The sequence below is a fragment of the Peromyscus eremicus genome, chromosome 9 (genome assembly GCF_949786415.1).
Source record: "Peromyscus eremicus chromosome 9, PerEre_H2_v1, whole genome shotgun sequence".
NCBI lineage: Eukaryota > Metazoa > Chordata > Mammalia > Rodentia > Cricetidae > Peromyscus > Peromyscus eremicus.
In genome coordinates, this window is record NC_081425.1 from 4,642,242 (window position 1) to 4,661,309 (window position 19,068).

Genomic DNA, 19,068 nt, shown 5'->3' on the forward strand with positions numbered 1-19,068 from the left:
TTGGTTCTGATTTTCTCTGGCTCGTCTAACAATGAAACTAAAAATGAAAACTGAGTCCAGAGAGGCTGGGATCAAAGTCAACATGTTATAAGAACAAAGAATCTGGAAACAGAACCAGAAATGCTTAGGTCTAACATGGAGAGTAGAACTCTGTGCCACAAAGACAGGTTGGAATGGAACGATGGAGTCAACAATACCACGCAAAGGAGTTGTCATGGAAACACTCATTGGAGAGCAGGCAATTGCATTTTGGAAACAGATTAAAGCAAGTCTTGATGGTGGGAAAGAGGTAAAGAGAGAGAGAGGAGAGAGAGAGAGAGAGAGAGAGAGAGAGAGAGAGAGAGAGAGAGAGAGAGAGAGAGAGAGAGAGAGAGAGGGAAAGAGAGAGGAAGTCAGACACTGAAGACAGGGTGGAGTTACACAGCCACTGTGGCAATGAGAGAACACATCATTGTTATAAGACAGAACATGACAGGTTTGAGGGCCGATCTGTCCAGCCAGGATGCCTAGGAGTAAATGTGTTAGAATTTGCCTTTTGTAGCATCATAGCACTCATGACTCAGCCTGCAGAACAATGTGATAGGTGGGTGGACTCTCTTAAAAAATACTTCCAAGAAGAATAGGTAGTATTTTCATATCTTGCTTTTAGCAGAAATTGTTTCCACTCAAATATTAAGAGGAGAGACCAGTAAAATAAAAATCACTGCTGTAATGTTTTGATAGGATTTCTGTGGTTCATTTTGAATGTGGACATAAGGGCTGTCCAAGCTTCATAACGATTGATTTCCCTGCTTCCTGCCTGAAACAGACTCTGGCATTAAATGGTTATGTGGACTTAGAACATTGGCATGTATGATGCACATGGATTGGTTTTCCATAAATTACCTCTTAAAGAAGGGTCTGTAGCCCTAGATGTACACATGTGGTTATGAAATTTTTCCAGAGAGGAAAAGCAGAGAGTGAGCCAGGGAAAAGAAAGGACTCTTTCAGCATTACAGAGGAGCTCTGAGGGGGATGTGAAACAGAGCCTAGGTGTGTGAGGGCCAGATCCCCTGAAACACAGAGCAAGAGCATCAGCAGGGCAGTAAATACTCTCAGAAATACTGTGAGTGAGGAGAGAGCAAAACAAATGGCCACATTCAGTATGTCACAAAGGGCAGATAATGTCAGGAATCCTAAGGTCTGCCATTGATTGGTTTTGACTACTGTGGAGCTTCTGTGTTAAATAATGTAGCATCTAAGTTTTGTGACCCTGGTGATAACTGACTGGCTACAAGGATTTGGGGTGAAATGATAGAACAGAAAAATGATTCAATGAGTTAAAATGGCCTTGGCTTAATGCTCTAACCATGGCAAGCTCAGCTAGAGGGAGAGGCACGTACAGGGATGTCAAGCTCAGACTAGAAGTCAAAGGAAGAGGTTAGCAGTGAGGAGGCTTTGAGACTGGATCCAGGGTGTGGTATTAGACTTAGCTCAGGCTTTGTCACCTGAAAATATGGAATAATAATTTAGTGATTAACATTGTTTGGAACCAAAAATAAGCAAAGAACTAGCAGTTTCCAGGCAGTAGTGAGTATCAAAGTTGGGTAATAACAGTCTTTTGCTTCCAGACAGTCTGTCTAATTCACAGCACAACTTCTGAGGGCAGAGTGATCAAAGGCTGAGATTTGATTTCCCGTCAATGACAGGCCAGTAAAACTTAAGAAAACCCCCCTCTCCCTGGCCCCCATCTCAGCCAAGTGGGCTGGGATTCACCACTAGGATTTAATTCTTGCAAATGATTCAAAATCAAACTCAGGAACAGAAGCAGACACAGAATCCTACAGACCAACAGAGGAACAAATGGACTGTATCTCAGCCACTTGAAAGGAGCTTGGTTTGAGCTCATTTCCTAGTACCATGCACCTGGCTTGGTGAAAGAGAAAGGAATTCAAATATTTCCAGCAGAAATTATTGAGTGCAAGGATTTCAAGACTTTGGAATCTTTGGGGGCATGCATTAGTCGGTTTGCCCGGCTGACCATGATACCTGACTGAAAGCACTTGAGTGAAGATTGGGCTCACATTTCGGAGGATTTCAGTCCATCGTGACAGGGAAAGCACAGAGGAGCAGTTCAGATCATGGTAGCCAAAGCTACAGTACCCTGGCAGGCCAGACTGCAGACGGTGAGTTAGGAGCTAGGGGTGATGGTCCAAGGCTAGCTCCTAGTAACCTATGTCTACAGGGTAAGGCCCCAGCTCCAGAAAGTTCCACAGCCTCTCTGAACAGATCCACCTGCTGGGAAAGAAGTATTTAGACCATGAACCTGGGGGAGACATTTCAGATTGCAGCCAGAACAGAAGGTCTGGCAACAGGGGTCTGTGAGAACTACGTTTTTAATTCAGGACATCTTACAAATATGACTTGTCAGTGTATAAAATTTACAATAATAAAATTTAACAAAGGAATTTAAGAAATCAGAAGAGGAATTGCAGGACAGTAATTATCTGTGTGCTTTGCTGCAGCAGTGTGGGGGCCAGTCTGCTAGAGTCCTGGAAGGTCTGCAGCAGCCTGTACCCTACAGCTTCGGGAACAATGGGCCGCCTGTCTCCTCTTCTACCTCCAACTCTCCCTTGAGGTTTTCCATTGGCAGACTCTAAGCAGGAATGCTGGCAGGATTTCTGGGAAATTTAGTTTCCAGATGTTGTGAGTCAGCAAGGACACTGAAGGGGGAAAGAGCGACCATGGCCACAGGGCCGAAGTGAAAGACATCAATTATTAGGGCGATTTCAGGGGAGGTAGGATTCTAGAATGTGGGTCGCGGTGGGAAGGGAGCTCAGTGAGGCAGAGTCTGGGTGGAAAGACTGTGGGGAAGCCGGTCTAGAGAGTCTGTGGCTGTAGCAAATATAATGGCAACACCCCATCTGTCTGTAGCAGATATAACGGCAACTCCCCTGTAGATGGAGGGACCATGAGATGAGCCAGGCAGGGTGACAGGTAGTTGAAATATTACAATTTCTGAGCGTGACAGGATGCTCTTTGTTTTCAAACTTTCAGTAAGGCATACATAGAAAATGAAAGTACCCTTGACTGGGAGCAAAGACAACCAGAACAAAGGACCTATGGGAATCTGTTCCGCTTTTGTTGACAGTTTGAAAGTGTTCTGTGAATCAAACATTCTTCCAACCAGACATAAATGAAAATAGTTAGAATTTGGGCAATGGTGTTGGAACTGCAAATTAAAAGGTGGAAATCTGGAAAGGAGTCAGTGGAACTTGACAGTGATGTGAACAGTAGGCAGAAGGTGAGGGGAACTGGGATTCCAAAACCTGTGGCCTGGGTGACCTTGTGAACTGACATCATGAATTGAGAGATGGACATAATAAAGATGGAGTTTGTGCAGCTCTGTTTTGAGTGCATTTGGTGTTAGGCTATAACAACAGACCATCAATCTGAGAGTGACCAAGATGAAGGCGAGAAGATGAGGGAGGCAACCTCCATTCCTGATGAACCTACAAGAGGCCTTTGCCTGTAAAGGGAAGTAGTAACACTCTACACATGTGAGTTTGGAGCCACTGAAAAGGACAATATCTATCAAAAAAATGTTTTCCAGTCTGTAGTTGGAAGTTTTCCTCTGTTCCGCCTGGTCCTGCAGTTGCTCAGACCCAAATAAACACACTAAGACTTATATTATTTTCAAACTATATAACCTAATGTCTCAGGCTTCCTGCTAGCTAGCTCTTACATCTTAAATTAACCCATTTCTATAAATCTATACTTTGCCACGTGGCTTGTGGCTTACTGGTACTTTACATCTTGTTTGTTATGGCGGCAGCTAGCCATGTCTCTCTGCTCTGCCTTTCTCTTTCCTCTCTCTCTAGTTGGAATATCCCGCCTAACCTTATTCTGTCTCATCATTGGCCAAACAGCTTTATTTATCAACCAATCAGAGAAACACACATTCACAGCATACAGAATGACATTCCACAGCACTTCCCCTTTTCTGTCTAATCAAAAAGAAAGGTTTTAACTTTAACATAGTAAAATTACATATAGCAAAACAGTTATCAATCAAGAATTACAGTTACAATATCTAGTCTATTTGTATTTGGCAAAATCAAAGAAAATATTCTATCATCTATCTTATATTTGTAAGTCTAAAGTTTCATATCTAATTTATCTTTTATCATAATCAAGGAAAATTATAAATATCTAGTATTCAACTACATCAAAGACCTCAGAAGGACATAACTTGACTATCCAGCAGGACCAGATGTGTCTCATTGTCCAGAAAGTCAAAGCTCTTAAAACATTTTAAATGCCATATTCTGTAGGTCTTTAAAGTATTTTAAGATTACCTACCTAATTGAATTATATCTATGTGTATCTAGAAAACTTAACTAACATAACTCTAAGTTTGACTATCCAGCAGTGTGTAGCCCAAAACCTTTTCTTTCTTTCCTTTTTTTTCCCCTGTACTAGCAAAAGCTACATCCACCATGCACCATGTTGCATGGCTTGCAGACACCACTGTGTACAGTGGCAGGAATCCACCATGCTGAACTCAAGCCCATATGCTGTGAACCTGCCATACTGTAGCTCAAGTCTGCATGCCACAGTGTCTATATCTTGACCCACATGAGACATGAAGTAGAAAGCTGTTTTGGGCTATGTTATTGTGTGTTTGGAAGTCCTTTTTAAACTCTTTTAGGCCTTATGGAAATTCGAGAGTCCCCTGTTAGTATGCCAAATGTAGTCAGAAGGTTCTCTGGTTCTACCAGGCCCCTGCAGTCCTGTGGCCCATTTATAAAATAATCACTAAGAAGCTTATATTAATTATAACTGCATGGCCATTAGCTCAGACTTATTACTGACTAGCTCTTACACTTAAATTAACCCATAATTCTTATCTATGTTTAGCCACATGACTTGGTACCTTTCCTCAGTTCTGCCTTGCCATCTTGCTTCCTCTGTGTCTGGCTGGACATAGACTCCTGACTCCTCCCTTCCTCTTCACAGAATTCTCCTTGTCTGCCTATCCCACCTATACTTCCTGCCTGGCTACTGGCCAATCAGCATTTTATTTATCAACCAATCAGAACAACACACATTCACAGCATACAGAACAACATTCCACAGCACCAGTCTTACTCCCTAGTGGAGTTTGATGCCTGAAATCCAACACTTAGCACTTCAAACTTCTAGCTTTAAGTTGAAGCCCTTTAAGCTTTTCTGCTACCCATCTATCGCAATATGAAACAATTGCTTTGTCACACTGCCCCTGAAGACAGTCAAAACATTTATACATACCAGAGTTCCTATGTACCCAGAGTTCTAAGCTTGCCTGTTAGGTGATGTTTCCTGCACAGATGTCAGTATCAACTCAGACAGGGCATCAGTAACAAACCACAAAAATGATTCTACTCAGTTCTGGCTCGATGAACCAACGAATTTATTGGGGTTACACACAGAAGCACAGGCAAGGGGTTGTTAGGTTACAACAGAAGCATGGGCAAGGGGTTGCTCGAAAGAACATGGGTGGCTTAAAGGTGACTATGCCACCAAAATGTCAGTGTGAGTGATGCCTCAGCAAAGCTGCATCCCTGGGACTCAAAGCAGCTCCACCAAAGAGTCTCCTCTTCCACAGCAATTACTTATTGCTTATACAGCCTGGACCTGTTAACTTCAGCAGTCAGCTTAACACAGCCCAGAGTGGTCTGTTTGAAGGAGGGAGGCTCAGTTGCGGAACTGGACAGATCTGATTGGCCTGTGGCAATATCTGAGGAATTATCTTTGTTGTGGATTGTTGTCAGAGGGCACAGTCCCCTGTGGGCAGTACCATTCCTTGGAGGTAGTCCTGGGATAGATAAGAAAGCAAAGTCAGAATGCAGCGATCCTCCACGGTTTGTGCTCTAGGTTCCTGCCTTAAGTCCCTGCACTGGCTTCCTTCCCTCAGTGATGAACTTCTACCTGGAAGTATCAGCTGAAGTAAACACTTCCCTGCTCAGAGTTGTTTTTGGTCATGGCGTTTATCACAGTAACATAAAGGAAACTAGAGCAGGGACCATGTCTAGTAAGTCTTGTCACTTGCTGAGCTTCCTGGCCTGCTAAGTGTCATGAGTTTGTTGAGTCTTGTAAGTTTTGTTAGCTTCTGGGATCTCATGAGCCTCTGTCCTCTGTTCTCTCTCCAGGAGGGTATGCTTCAGTTCTAAGGAAATAGCCACACAATGGTGCCCATGAGGGATCAGAGCTAGAAGAATTGTTGGGTCCTACACAAAGAAATGATGGTCAGAGAGACACAAGGTATTCATGAATCTGGAGAAACTTGCTGTGACTAAGTCTTCTGTCTTCATAGGCTCCTCGTGCTTGATCCTTTTTCTTTTATTTCTTTAACAGCTTGGTTGTGGAAACCTCAGGAAATTCTAAGCCTATTTCTTCCATCAAAATGAAAGGAACTCATTGATGAAATCGTGAGTCCATTAAGATTGAGTGGTACATCTCCATTAAGCTATGATTTGCATCATAAAAACAGATTAAAATGAAAAATGGAAGCACTCTCTTGGAGAAGAAATGTACAGAAGAATCTTTGAAGGCTCTCCGAATGAAGACGGAATAACACTCCACCAAGCACTGAGAAAACAAGGGACAGAGAAAGGTACTGACTGAGCAAAGCAATACTGAAGCCCTCAGCCAGATAAGTGATGTGACTCAGAGCTCAGTTTGGGGCAGACAGCTGAAGCCAGAGAACATTCAGAGCCGTAGGTAAACACTTACATTAAGTATCCTGATGGAGCAAGGGCTTCCACTGTAGTGTGGCTGCAGTGGCCTGCGCTGAAGTACGTATGGGTCATTATCTCTACATTAATGGAGTTTGGAGAACCACCCTCTCACCTAGCTAAAAGCCTGGGCTTACATGTAGCTCTGAGTGTATGAAAATATTGTTCATCTCAACCTTTCTCAAAAAGTCTGAGAAAACAGTCCTGTGACGAGAACTATACTGTATAGATCTCAGGAATCTAGATTGCTAATTCTGAATTTAGCAATGCATGAAGTTCTCCAGAGTTCTGGGAGAGTGTTGGGGAAACATCTCTTGCTTATCAGGCTGCTTTTGTTTCTTGTACATTATTCACTTAGACAAGCATCAAGACCTTTGGCCAAAAAGGGAGACTGGCTTAAAGGACTGGAATGTCTGGAGGAATTAGCTGTTTGATGGAAACATGACAGATAAATGAGCAAGAGAATGATTGACAGTCAAATTCCCCTGGAGGAATCACTGCACTGGTGTATGAGAGGCAGTTTGTCCCAGCTCACAGGAACCTGTGGTACCAACTCTTCAAAATTCCCCATTCAGTGACTTGATAGGAGGTTGAAATTGGCCACAACGGGAGTGTTTACACTGTCAAATCTGGCAGCTGTCGCACATCGGGCTTTTCTTTTTACTGTTCTCAGCTTGATGCACCCACCACTAGAAAGTATATTATTAAATATTTATCGGTATTCTCCTGGAGTTTAATCGAAAGATAATTTGTCCAGCAAAGCAGCCACAGCCCTCTGAAGCTCCAACTGATGGTTCTCTGAGCACAGGAATTAGTCAAATCAGTGACTATGTGGAACTCCGTGGAATTCGGAAAAAGGGAAAAAATTCTTGGAAAACATACCTGTGTGATGTACTCATCAGTGAGCTACCCGAGAGTCAATATTCATAGAGCTTCACGGTCAGTGGCACTCAGAAGTGGTATGGGACCTTTAGGGACATGACCACATGATAGAAAGTACTTAGACATGATGTGGGCCTTGTTCTCATTTGACCAGGGACATCAGATAAAGGATGAGATCCAGAAAGCTGGGTCTCAGAAGGACTAATTTACAGGGCATTTTGGTAGTTAACTAGTTAAGCTCTACTGCCAGTAGAGCTCAGACAAAAGACACTTGGGCTCTAGGATGCACTGTGAGCACTGTGCACTGAGGGGCTCTGAACCCCATGTGGGGTAGCAGTGATGTGGCAGAAATTCCTTCTCAGACGTGCTGAATGGACATGTTCCAGCTGTGATGTCTGAGGCTGTTTCTGAGAAACACGAAGATTGGAAGTCTCATCTGCCTACCTTTTAGCTTCCAGGATTCTTCTGAAAAGGCATATTGTTAATAACAATGTGACCTTTGACTGGAAGGTAGGAGAGAAGAAGCTGTGAGACACAGATAAAGGAGTATGAATCAGTATACACTATGGATACCACTATGGAGGTTTTTTCAACAAACTAAAAATAGAACTACCATGTGACCCAACTACACCACATCTAGGTTATTTGCCTTAAGGATTGTAAGTCAACATACCACAAATATATTTGCATATCCCTGTAATACTATTGTGCTGTTCAGAATAGCCAAGTGCTGGAAGCATGCTTGGCATCCATCCGCAGATGAGCAGATTAAAATTGTGGCATATGTACATGATGAAGCCTTAGTCACGATATACAACAGAATTATGTCATCTGTTGGAAAGTGGATGCAACTGGAGATTGCCGTCTGAAGTGAAATAAGTCAGGGAGACAAATGTCACGTTGTTACTCATTTGCAAATCCCTGAATACACATAAATACAAAAAGCCATATATATGAAAGCAAAGGAAGAGCTGGAGAAGGAAGGGCATGAGTAGAATGGGGAATCAGAAACAGAGTGAAGGGTTTGGGGGAGTAAATATGGTCACAGTACTTAAGATACAGGAAAGAAACTATTTTTATGACATCATCACTATATATAATGAATATAGACTAAGGAAAGAACTGGCTTGGAAGGTCAACAGAAGGCAGAGGAAGGAAAATATTTTATTCCACTTTGAGGGAGAAGTTGACTTGTTTGAAGGAGTCTGGGACAACCCTGCCTTTGTCTGATAAAGCCCTCTCTCTAAGCCTCTAAGCCATATGTGTTTAAGATGTCGAGGATTGGCTCAGGGGCTCAGCACACAGCTCTGTGGAACAGTGGAGTGTGCTTCCTGTTTTAAGTGGCTGCCTGGCAATGGTACGTCCTTGTCATAGTGCAGCCAAGTATGAGAGTGCATTGACAGTGCTAGTCCTTCCCAGGCCTGAGACTCAAGCTCAAAGAATGTCTTCCCGGAGAAGGCCAAGTCGGGCAGTGCTTTGTAGAGGGCAGCATGCTCAACTGAAGGCTTAATCTGGAAGTCAATTCGCTTCTGAGGAGGCACTACTTACGTGCATGTTTAGAGAAATATTTTGAGTCTATGGGGGTTGCTTCAAGAGGTGATTTCAAGTCTGTGAAAGGAACACGATAGGAACACTGACCGACTAGAACTACTGGCTTTCACAGGTGGGCACATACCTGCCAACCTCTGCTGGTCTGGCCTCAACCTCTGGATCCTGAATCATGGAAGCCCTCAAGGGTCCCTCAGCTGATTCCAGAGTCACCGAGAAGCAGGAGTCCACCATCAGTCAAGAAATAGTGTCATGGTTGGACAGCTAGACAAGCAACACCTGTGCTCCTGATATGGAACCTGGGCCTTATTGGACCACACAGGACAAAGGAGACAGGCAGGTGCTAGCGCAGAGTCTGAATTTGTTTATGTAGTTGGTGGGCAAAAGCCTGTCCTTAGACCTTGGAGCTGAAGAATAGGGTCTGGGGTTTATACTTCTCTAATACATGTTCGGTAACAAATGGATTGTAAAACCTCATCTCTCTTTTGGTCCTTTCCATTTTTTAAAAAGCACCCTTTGATGTCACTCTGATGACGTCTGCTGTCATCCCCAAACCTGCTACGACATGGGTGCCTCAGTCGTCAGCCTGATTCACAGTACACTCCGTGTTTAGCAGCTCTCCAAGAAGGATTCCAGCCTGCTTTTAGCCCTAAATAGTTACAAATACTGGAGTAGCAGCAGCAGCCCTTCAAAAAGCCTTTTTAGGAAGTGTCATACCAGGGCTGGGATGAGCCACAGGTGAGAAGAGCTCCAGGCAAATGGGAAGGCAGGGGAGGAACTGATGAAAGGCCCCAAGTTGTGTGCCATGGAGCAGCCTCCCCCTTCCTTGAGAGAGTTGTACGGAAACATTTCAACATGTTTATCTGTCTGCCCAACCCTATTTAGTGAAAAATGATTGCTCTTTGCTTCTTGTTACCATGCTCAAATGATACTATGGCAACCGGGCTGCATAAAAGGGGAAGGGGGGGGCAGGTGCTGCTTAGCAACTTGAAGATTTTTTTTAAAAGGCAAGTACTCATTTTAACAGTAACAGTTTTTAAAATGCCAGTTTTGAGGAGCTAAAAAAAAGAATATTAGAGACAGCAAATGGGAATGGCGGCAAAGGGACTGAATAAGGGAGGTGGCTTCTTCCAGAGCTGTTAGCACATCATCATGGCAGCTGTGGGAGCACAGCTGGGTCTGTTTATGGGGAAGGAAACAGGTTCAGGCAGGTGAGTGATGCCACCAGGGCTGGTGAGCCAGTGTATGTGTGTGTTGGGGGGAGCGAGGGCAAGCCTGGGCTAACAGGTAGGCAGCCTGATTTCAAGTGGAATTCTTTTTATAGAATCTCATTAAGAAGCAAAATGTCACCTGGAAATCAGAGGGAAAAAGAAGAAATGAATCAGTGTAGACTGCCAAAGAGGTGATAAAAGTTGACCATCTGTTCCTCAGGTAGAAACCCAGAAAGGAAAAAGATATATCTTTGAATGTACTTCCAGGGTAAAGTTCAAATGCTCTCTACAGGATTCATTTGTTCATTCACGGGAGAGAAACAACAGGGGATGATCAGAGCAGACAGGCTGGAGTCCAGAGTCTCACAGGCCGGAGGTGTCGGGTTTTGGAACACTTGGAATTTGGAGGAATTTCTGAGCAGTGGGAAAACCAGATATGGGTGGGAAGTGGTTGCGTATGGGAAGGACCACTGCCGTTCCCTGACATGGATAGAAACCGAGTAGGAAAACAGATTTGTCAAGATAGATGAGTCCATCCATTCAACCAAGACCACGTGAAGCGAAGACCGCTAAAGTCCCTCTCCCCTACTCCTCACTGGCTACTCTCCTTTCCTGGCTGTTCTGCTGTCTTCAGAATGGTCTGTGATGCCAACACTGCCCATACCTGGAGTGATGGTTGCGTTGACCTTTACTGGGATGTTCAACAACAAATAAGCATAACACTAAGAAAACACACTGTCAGATTGAAGAATGTTCTCTGAGGCACAGGATACAATGGGTTACTGTCTATTACACACTTGCCTTAATTAACACCACTTAAGAGATGCCATTCAAGGCAGACCCTAGGTCTGAATCAGACTAGACTCAAGGATCAGAGATTGTATCTACTTGAGACTCTGCAGGGGAGGCAGGGGAGGAGTGAGTGGGGGAGACAAGGCCAGCTGGCTGCCTTTGCCGCTCCTCAGTCATCCTGTCACTCTCCAATCCACAACACCACAGAGAGCCTGCTAGGTCCCAGCCACTGAATGGCCATCTCATTCTTCTCTTCCTGGTGCCCCAGGCATAGGGAGGATCCAAAGGACCGCAGGGCTCAGGCTGCCTGGTCCTGGAGCCTGCATCCCAGGGGAGGCCACTGCTGCCTTCCTAGTTAATAACACAGTGCTCACAAGACAAGTGCTGCTTGGAAGTCCAGTGGTCACACACATGTGATCTTCTCATCGTTTCCACTCAATGCTAATTGTACCCGTGTGATGGGAAACAGTAAACAGCCAGCCTTCCTCAGTGCTCTGCTTGACACAAAGGGTCTCATAACAGCAGAGTCCACCCAGCATTCCCTTTAAAGAGCCAGTATTTGTGAGGTATGGGTCGAGGAGTCTCTGTTCTTCTTACTGCCAACATGATGAATAAGAAATGAGTGACTGTCTGGGTCCTCCTTTGAATTTTGCTCTCTCATCTGCTTGTCCGTTATCCCTATTCTCATCCTCATATCGTGCTGTAACCCCACTGGGTCCCTCAGGACCTTCAGATGCACTTCCCTTCTCCATTCACACTACCCTCAGATTGTGACGAGCACTTACTACCTCAGGTGCAAACCGCATCACTCTGGGCCTCTGCTGTTGTTCATAGCCATGAATACTGTTTGTAGTAGCTAAACATTTTACAGCGCGCGCACACACACACACACACACACACACACACACACACACACACACACACACAACACGGGTGGGGGGGAAGAGAGAGAGAGTCACTACCCAGTAGTTTTAATAACCACATTTGTGGTGGTATTGTGTTCCCCAAAATATTGTGCACGCTAATAAACTTATCTGGGGTCAGAAAAGAGAACAGCCACAATATTAAACATAGAGGATAGGCAGTGGTAGCACACGCATTCTAGAGGCAGAAATCCCTCTGAATCTCTGTGAGTTCAAGGCCACATTGGAAACAGCCAGGCATGGTGACTCACACCTTTAATCCCAGGGAGTGATGGCAGAAAGCAGAAAGGTATATAAAGCATGAAAACCAGGAACTAGAAGCTTTTAGCTGGTTAAACTTTCAGGCTTTGGAGCAGCAGTTCAGCTGAGATTCTGGATGGGGACTCAAAGGTTTCCAGTCTGAGGAAACAGGATCAGCTGAGGAACTGGTGAGATAGGCTTGTTCTGCTTCTCTGATCTTCCAGCATTCACCCCAATAACTGGCCCTGGTTTTGTTTTTATTAATAAGCCCCTTTAAGATTCCTGCTACACACATTCCTATCTTTGAGTAATAAGAATCAGAGGGAAGAAGTATTTAGTTGCAACATCCCAGTTTGAATTTATCTGGTAACTAGTAAGAAGCCAGCTCATTTTGAGATATGATTCCAGCCCACAATTCCCTGCTCTTTAGAGGAAGTGGGGACTCTCCTCTCCGGAATCGTATACATTGAACTTATACTTGCCCTTCAGAACAAGGTCAAACAAACACATTCACATTTTTTCACATATTGCCCTTCCAAATACTGGCAGGCAATCCTGGGTGCCCTCCCAGGTTGTTTCCTGCTGTGGGCCGCAGCAATATATCATAAGAACTCAGCTGGTTATGGCAAAGCCACTACCTGGAGGGATCAAGGAGTTCCTCCAGAGGAAGCCAAATTTCAAGGAGTTTTTGGTGTTATTTGGCTTGTTATATATCAGCTGTATTCTGTTATGAAAATCATGTGTGCCTTCATAGTTTTCCCAATTGACTTTTCCCTAAGAAGGGCTAACAGTGTGGACTGATCACTCTCTGGACATACACATTCCAGATATTTGGAGAACAGCCTCAGGAAAGGCTTTCTCTGGAATCAGATATCTCCCTTAGCCACTTTCAAGGAGTGGCAGTAATAACAGCCCACATCCAAGTCTCTTGATTTAAGGTAAATTCCACAAGGAGACATCGCCTAGGTCAGGTGGATGTTCAGTAATAGCTTTACACAATTCAGCTCGGACCCTCCTTTCTTACAGCCTTACTAACTTTATAGACCTCTAACTCCTTATCTAACCACTTCTAGGAATATTTAGATAACCTTCTGCACTGACAGCTATGCTCAGTCAGAACCCCAGGTCAAGTCTCCCTGTAATTATCATCATTGGCAGCATCCGGTCAGGTCCATCCCCAAATGGAGGAAAGTACTTTATCAGAGATAACCTCTGTACTCTCTAAGAACAGACCTAAGCATCCAGGCTACCTGTTTGAGAAGGCCTGGCGGATGTGCCAATTAAGTTTAACTTCCTCCTTTTCCAAATCTGACCTCCGGTTCCAGATCTCCCTTCAACTATCACCAGAGGCATCTACCTGTACACAGGTTGCCTAGCGACCAAGCACACTTTCCCCCACCCTGCAGAAAAACCGCAGATAGCTTGGACAGATAGGAGCCACAGGAAAAAAGAAGGCAGTTTTATTTTCTCCCATTGACCTAGCAACTTATAGATTCTTAACATTTTCTACTAATCACGTTTAAGACTATAGTTGAGCACATAAGATCCCTCTTCTTAAATATTACCTGAATTTAGCCTTTAGTTAATTCATTTCCCCATTGGTCATTTCCCTTTGGGGTTGCAAATGATAATTAATGGTTATTGCCCTTCTATATGATTCTTATCACACCTCCGTTTGACCATGGAAGCCTGGCTTTGCACTGCTAAGGAAATACTGCTTGTAAGTGTATATATACCAGGACTTCCAGGGCACATCGGGGTCCGAGAAGAGAAAAGAGAATGGAAGAACTAGATGGGTAAGAACTTGAGAGGAACAAACTGAGATGGGGAAGAACTAGATTGAAGGACTAGAAGAGAGTACTAGAGGAACGAGATGGAAGATGAGGAAGAGCCAGATGAGAGAGAAGGAGATGGGAGAGGAGATGATATGGGAAAGAACTAGATGGATGAGAACCTAGAAGGGGCAGAACTAAGATGAAGGAATTAAGATAGAACCTGGAGGGGACAACAGATAAATGTAAAGAGAAATCAGGCAAGAAAGGAGCTAAAAATGAGAGCAGAGTATAAGTATAAGAGAGAGAACCGACAGAATAATAAAGTGTGTGGACTAAGGAGTTTGTGCACATAGATTCATTTCATATCATCAAAGATTAAATTATCAGCTGGTTGTAGATTCTTCCCGGACCCTGGGAGGGAACTGTAAAGGGGCTGGACCCCCATAGTCCCCAATAGTTTCCCAAATTTTCAAGTACACAGAAACCGTCTGGGGAGTCCGGGGAACTGCAGGCTGTGGGTACAGCCGTTCTGAGGTGCAGCCGTTCTGGGGTGAAGATCAAACACTCTGCACCTGTTCCTGGATCAGTCGCTCAAAGGAAAACTAAATTGTGTATTGTCTTTCAGATCATGAAGTCTTCCCTTCAGTTTCCGAATCTCTAGCATTTATAAAAGTGCTGCAGCTACAACAGGCGTCTGCTAAATCATGTCCAATGTGTCTGTACCAACGGGTGGAAAAAAACCAGTAACTTGAACTGTTTAAGGGGGCGGGATCAGGATCCGTCGCTGGTGCATGAGCCAGCTTTTGGAGCCCAGTGCCTATGGTGGGACACCGTGCACAGCCTTGGTGCAGGGGGAGGGCCTTGGACCTGCCTCAACTGAATCTACCAGGCTCTGCTGACTCCCCAGGAGAGGCCTCGCCTTGGAGGAGGTGGGAGTGGTGGCTGGGTTGGGGGGAAGGCTGGGGGCGGGAGGAAGAAGAGGGGGATCTGTTGTTGGTATGTAAAATGAATAGAAAGTTTCTTAATAAAAAAAGAAAGAAAGAAACCACACACCCTTCTTGTTCACCCCAGCGTTAATCTCAGACCTGGTTCTGAAAGCCTTTACCTCTTTCAGTTACTTATGACACAGTCATCGTCTGGACACTGATGCAGGGATGCGGCGGTGAAACGCAAGGCGTCCGGCACAGACGGACACGGGCCAGAGTGTAATTATTGTTCCTTTAGCCGCGAACAGGAGCAGAGCAAACAGTAAAAAACAAAGCGAGTATGCACGCATCAGCTGCCGAAACACTGTGTCCCAGCTTAAACGAGACAGGGGAAATGCTTCCACAGACACGAACACGATGCTCAAGGCCCGCTTAGCTTTTCCGGGAGGGGCTGTCATGGCTGCGGGCTCACAGGCGGGCTGCGGCGGCGGCGGCGGCGGCGGGCTCTGCTGCCCCCTGCTGGACGGAACGCCGGGCTCGCGCCAGCCTGTCCGCCAGGCTAGGGCTCTCCGGGGACCTCCGCGCTCATCCAGCCGGTTACACAACACCCGGCTGCAATCAGCATGCTTCCGGAGGGGAAATCATCCATTTCACGGAGCTCCCACCGAACCAGTATTAAGGGGAAGGCGAAGACTAGAAAATAGTTCAACATTGGAGGCTCTGGGCATGGTGACTGCTTCCAGTCGACGCAGAACCCTGAAACCAGGAGAACCTTCTTTGGGTTAAAGGACGCAAGGCTCAGAGTGCATGGGTGGAAAGGGGAGTGGGCTAACCCAGGGGCTGTGGTGTAGACATGGGCTGCTGGATACTCTTTCCTGTGGCATCCTACCTCCTCAAGGTGCTGCTGGCGTGGTGCATGGCTATACCTCGCCTCCAAACTGCAGCCCCAGCTTCCAGCTGCTTCAAGGTTGTAGGTCTTTGAGCTGTGCATTCGGATCTGACCTTTAAGGTTTTAAACTCTGACTATTCAGAGCGAGACATATCGAGATGGAGCACAGCAATCCCCTCCTTTTAAGGTCCAGAAACTATACACGTTTTGACATCTCCAGGGTGAGTTCAGATCAATAAACAAGCTGGGACCATTTACTGTCAGCTTTAGAGAAATTTTCCTCAGTCTGGACCAATCCTTAGGAGTTTGACTTTGGCTGCCTTCTGATGTGATGTTGGAGAGTTCACTCTTGTCCACTTCGGATGTTGATTGATGGTATTCTCCAGCCCATAAAATATTTTAGGGATTTTTCTCTCACATGGAATTATGAAGCATCCCTGCCTCTGGCAGTTTAACTGGAACTTTCAAAATTAAAAAGGGCATGAAGTGAAAGTCACCTTAGAGATTCTCAGTCACCATCCTCTTATTTTATAGAAGATGGTCTGGGCTTCTCGACCAAATAAGAACAGATCTCTGGAGACCACGAGGTGATCATGTGTCTTTTCCCAGTCTTTGGATGGTACCTTTCATATACTGGCAAGGAGCTGCGGGGAAAGCTGAGTCAGCACTCAGCTGCTGCAGCACCAGAAAGTTTGAGCCTGGTTATCTTCACCAGCTACTGCCAAGCATATATTCGCACCTCTTCCAGAACTCATCTCCGTGTGCACACAGCACCCAGAGACTCTGCTCTTGATGTACATGATACCCAACATGAGTCAAGAAAGCCCAAAGATGTCCACCCTAAACTGGTGATAAACATCATCAGAACTCCTTAGTCATTCATAGCATATCATCCGAGACTGTCTCTGGCAGAGTTTCTAGGTGTACAGCCCATGCCAGTCATAATTGAATGGAAGTATGATAAGCCATGATGGACCACTGCCAGTGTGTGGTGCCGTTAGGATAAGAACTCATGGGATTTCAGGGAAGGACCGTGGGGAGGGGGCACTGAATGTCTTAGATACTGTCATCTCAGCCTGGAGAAAACAACAGAAGTCGCCCACCCAACACATATCCTCACTTTTCTGGTCTCATTGACTGTTTTCCTTATGATTATGGTTTCAGTGGAAAATATTCTAAACAAGTCCATGTGTTTGAACATTCCTTGGTTCTCAGTTGGTGATGCCTTGGGGGATGTATTATGAAACTGTGGCTGGCTGGAGAAAAAGGGTCACTGGGAGGCAGGTCTTCGGGATTGTAGCTCAGCTCTACTTCTGGCCCCAGTCTCTCTCTGCCTCAGCTGTGAGCAGGATGTGAGCAATCAGTCCCATGCTTCTGCTGTCACGGACTCACCTTCATGATGGCCCATGCTCTCATACCAGGAGCTAAAAGTCCTTCCTCCTTCAGTGTGTTCCTTGTAGGCATTCGGTTGCAGCAAAGACAAAAAAGTTATTAATCTACATTGTTAGTATGAATTTGATTTGATGCCCTGTAAGGCAATGGGGAAAGTCCCCCCTGAACTAGTGATAAAATGTTGTCAGACCTCCTTAGTTAGATGCAGCTGAGATACATTCAGCAAGCACATCTCGCGGAGTTTCCAGATGTACCTAAAGTGAATTGAGTTCACTATGAATGAACTATTGAAAAGCGGTGCTCAGAGTCAGCAATTGATTCATGGGTAAAAAAAAAAAATACTGGCCACACATGTGTAACCTTGGTGACCTGACCTATCCTGAACCCATGTAAAAAGCCAGATGGTGCATGTCCTTGGGTGACAACTCACAATAAGCCCTTTCAACATCTCTGCCGTTACATTAAAGAGCTGCTTGGTGCAGCCCTCCCCCTTACCCCCCATCCCCCACCCCTCCACCCCCATCCCCAACCCCCCCCCCCTCGCCACACACACACAGAGCTTTAGAATGGGGTTTGGCAGCAGGAAGAACCAACATTGGGTTTGGAGGGCCGGCCGTGACTTGCAGTCTATTCTCCTGGGAGAGGGACAGAGTGGGGACTGAGTCAAGCACCAATGGCCAATGATTTAGCAAGCTGACCCATGCAATAAAGGGAGGGCTGCTGACCTGGAGAGGTCGTCGGAGCTCAGTGCTCTGTTCCCAGCTGTGTGTCCCTTTAACTTGCTTGTTCCTGAGTTGTGTCTTTTGATAGTGACCTGGTAAGTCTAAAGGAAGCATGTCTCTTGGCTTTTTATTTGTTTATGTTTTTATTTAGTTGGTCTGTGTGTGTGTGTGTGGTGTGTGTGTGTGTGTGTGTGTGTGTGTGTATGTATGCTATTCAAATAAATTGAGGAGCATGAGGCAGAGCTAAGGAACTCTGACTCTAACTTTACAGCTTTTTGGTCACTATACAGGGGGCCTGGACTTGCATTTGGTGTCTGAAGTGGGCCAGGCAGTCTTGTGGGGCTGAGCCCTTCACTTCTGGGTTTTCTGTTGACTCCATGCAGTTAGTGTTAGAATTGAACTGAATCATAGGACACCCAGATGGTATCTGGAGAGGAGTTGATTGGTGTGAAGAAAAAGCCCACACATTTGGTGTCAGAAATGTTGTAAGTGAAAACATTTTGGAGGTGGGAACTCAAATCTCTATTCTGTGACATTCCAGCCCCGAAGAGCTAGGCCATCACCCAGAGGGTCAGCCTGCTTTGTTTTGGAGTAGGTGAGTGAGACCCAGCTCTTCCATTGTAGCTGCTGGTTTAGCTGGATTCTCATTACGGATGATGCCCTCAGTTGTTGGCAGTGTGAGACTTTGTGAATAAACACGAGGCAGCTGGTAGTTTAACGTCAGCTGCTTTTGTCCCCAGCTGAACCACACAGCTGGGGACTCTGCCTCCTGCTCTGACTTGGGCTAGAAGACATAGGTGAGAATTGCATCTGTTGTCCATGCTGGAAACAAACCTCAGGGACTGTGGAGTTTAGAGTGTTGCTGAGCCAATCGATCACAACTTATCTTGGGTTATCTTTAGCTCCCAGAGTCATCCTTTGCCTACCTCTGTACCAGACCTAATATTCTAATGAACAAACAAAACTCTCTGGAATGTCTAAACTTGACACAATCTTATTTTCCACTGTAGATC

At 45.3% G+C, this 19,068-nt stretch overlaps 1 long non-coding RNA gene across 3 annotated transcripts; it reads left to right on the forward strand.

Moving 5' to 3' along the window:
• Positions 1 to 205: 205 nt before the first annotated feature.
• LOC131919137 (uncharacterized) lies at positions 206 to 15,046 on the forward strand. Of its 3 annotated transcripts, none has more exons than XR_009381168.1 (5): positions 206 to 289; positions 6,171 to 6,282; positions 6,376 to 6,634; positions 10,510 to 10,616; positions 14,752 to 15,046. It is a non-coding gene; the product is annotated as an uncharacterized LOC131919137 (long non-coding RNA). The 3 variants fall into 3 exon arrangements; XR_009381169.1 differs by lacking the exon at positions 206 to 289 and adding an exon at positions 394 to 583; XR_009381170.1 differs by lacking the exon at positions 206 to 289 and adding an exon at positions 943 to 2,165.
• The last annotated feature ends 4,022 nt before the right edge of the window (positions 15,047 to 19,068 follow it).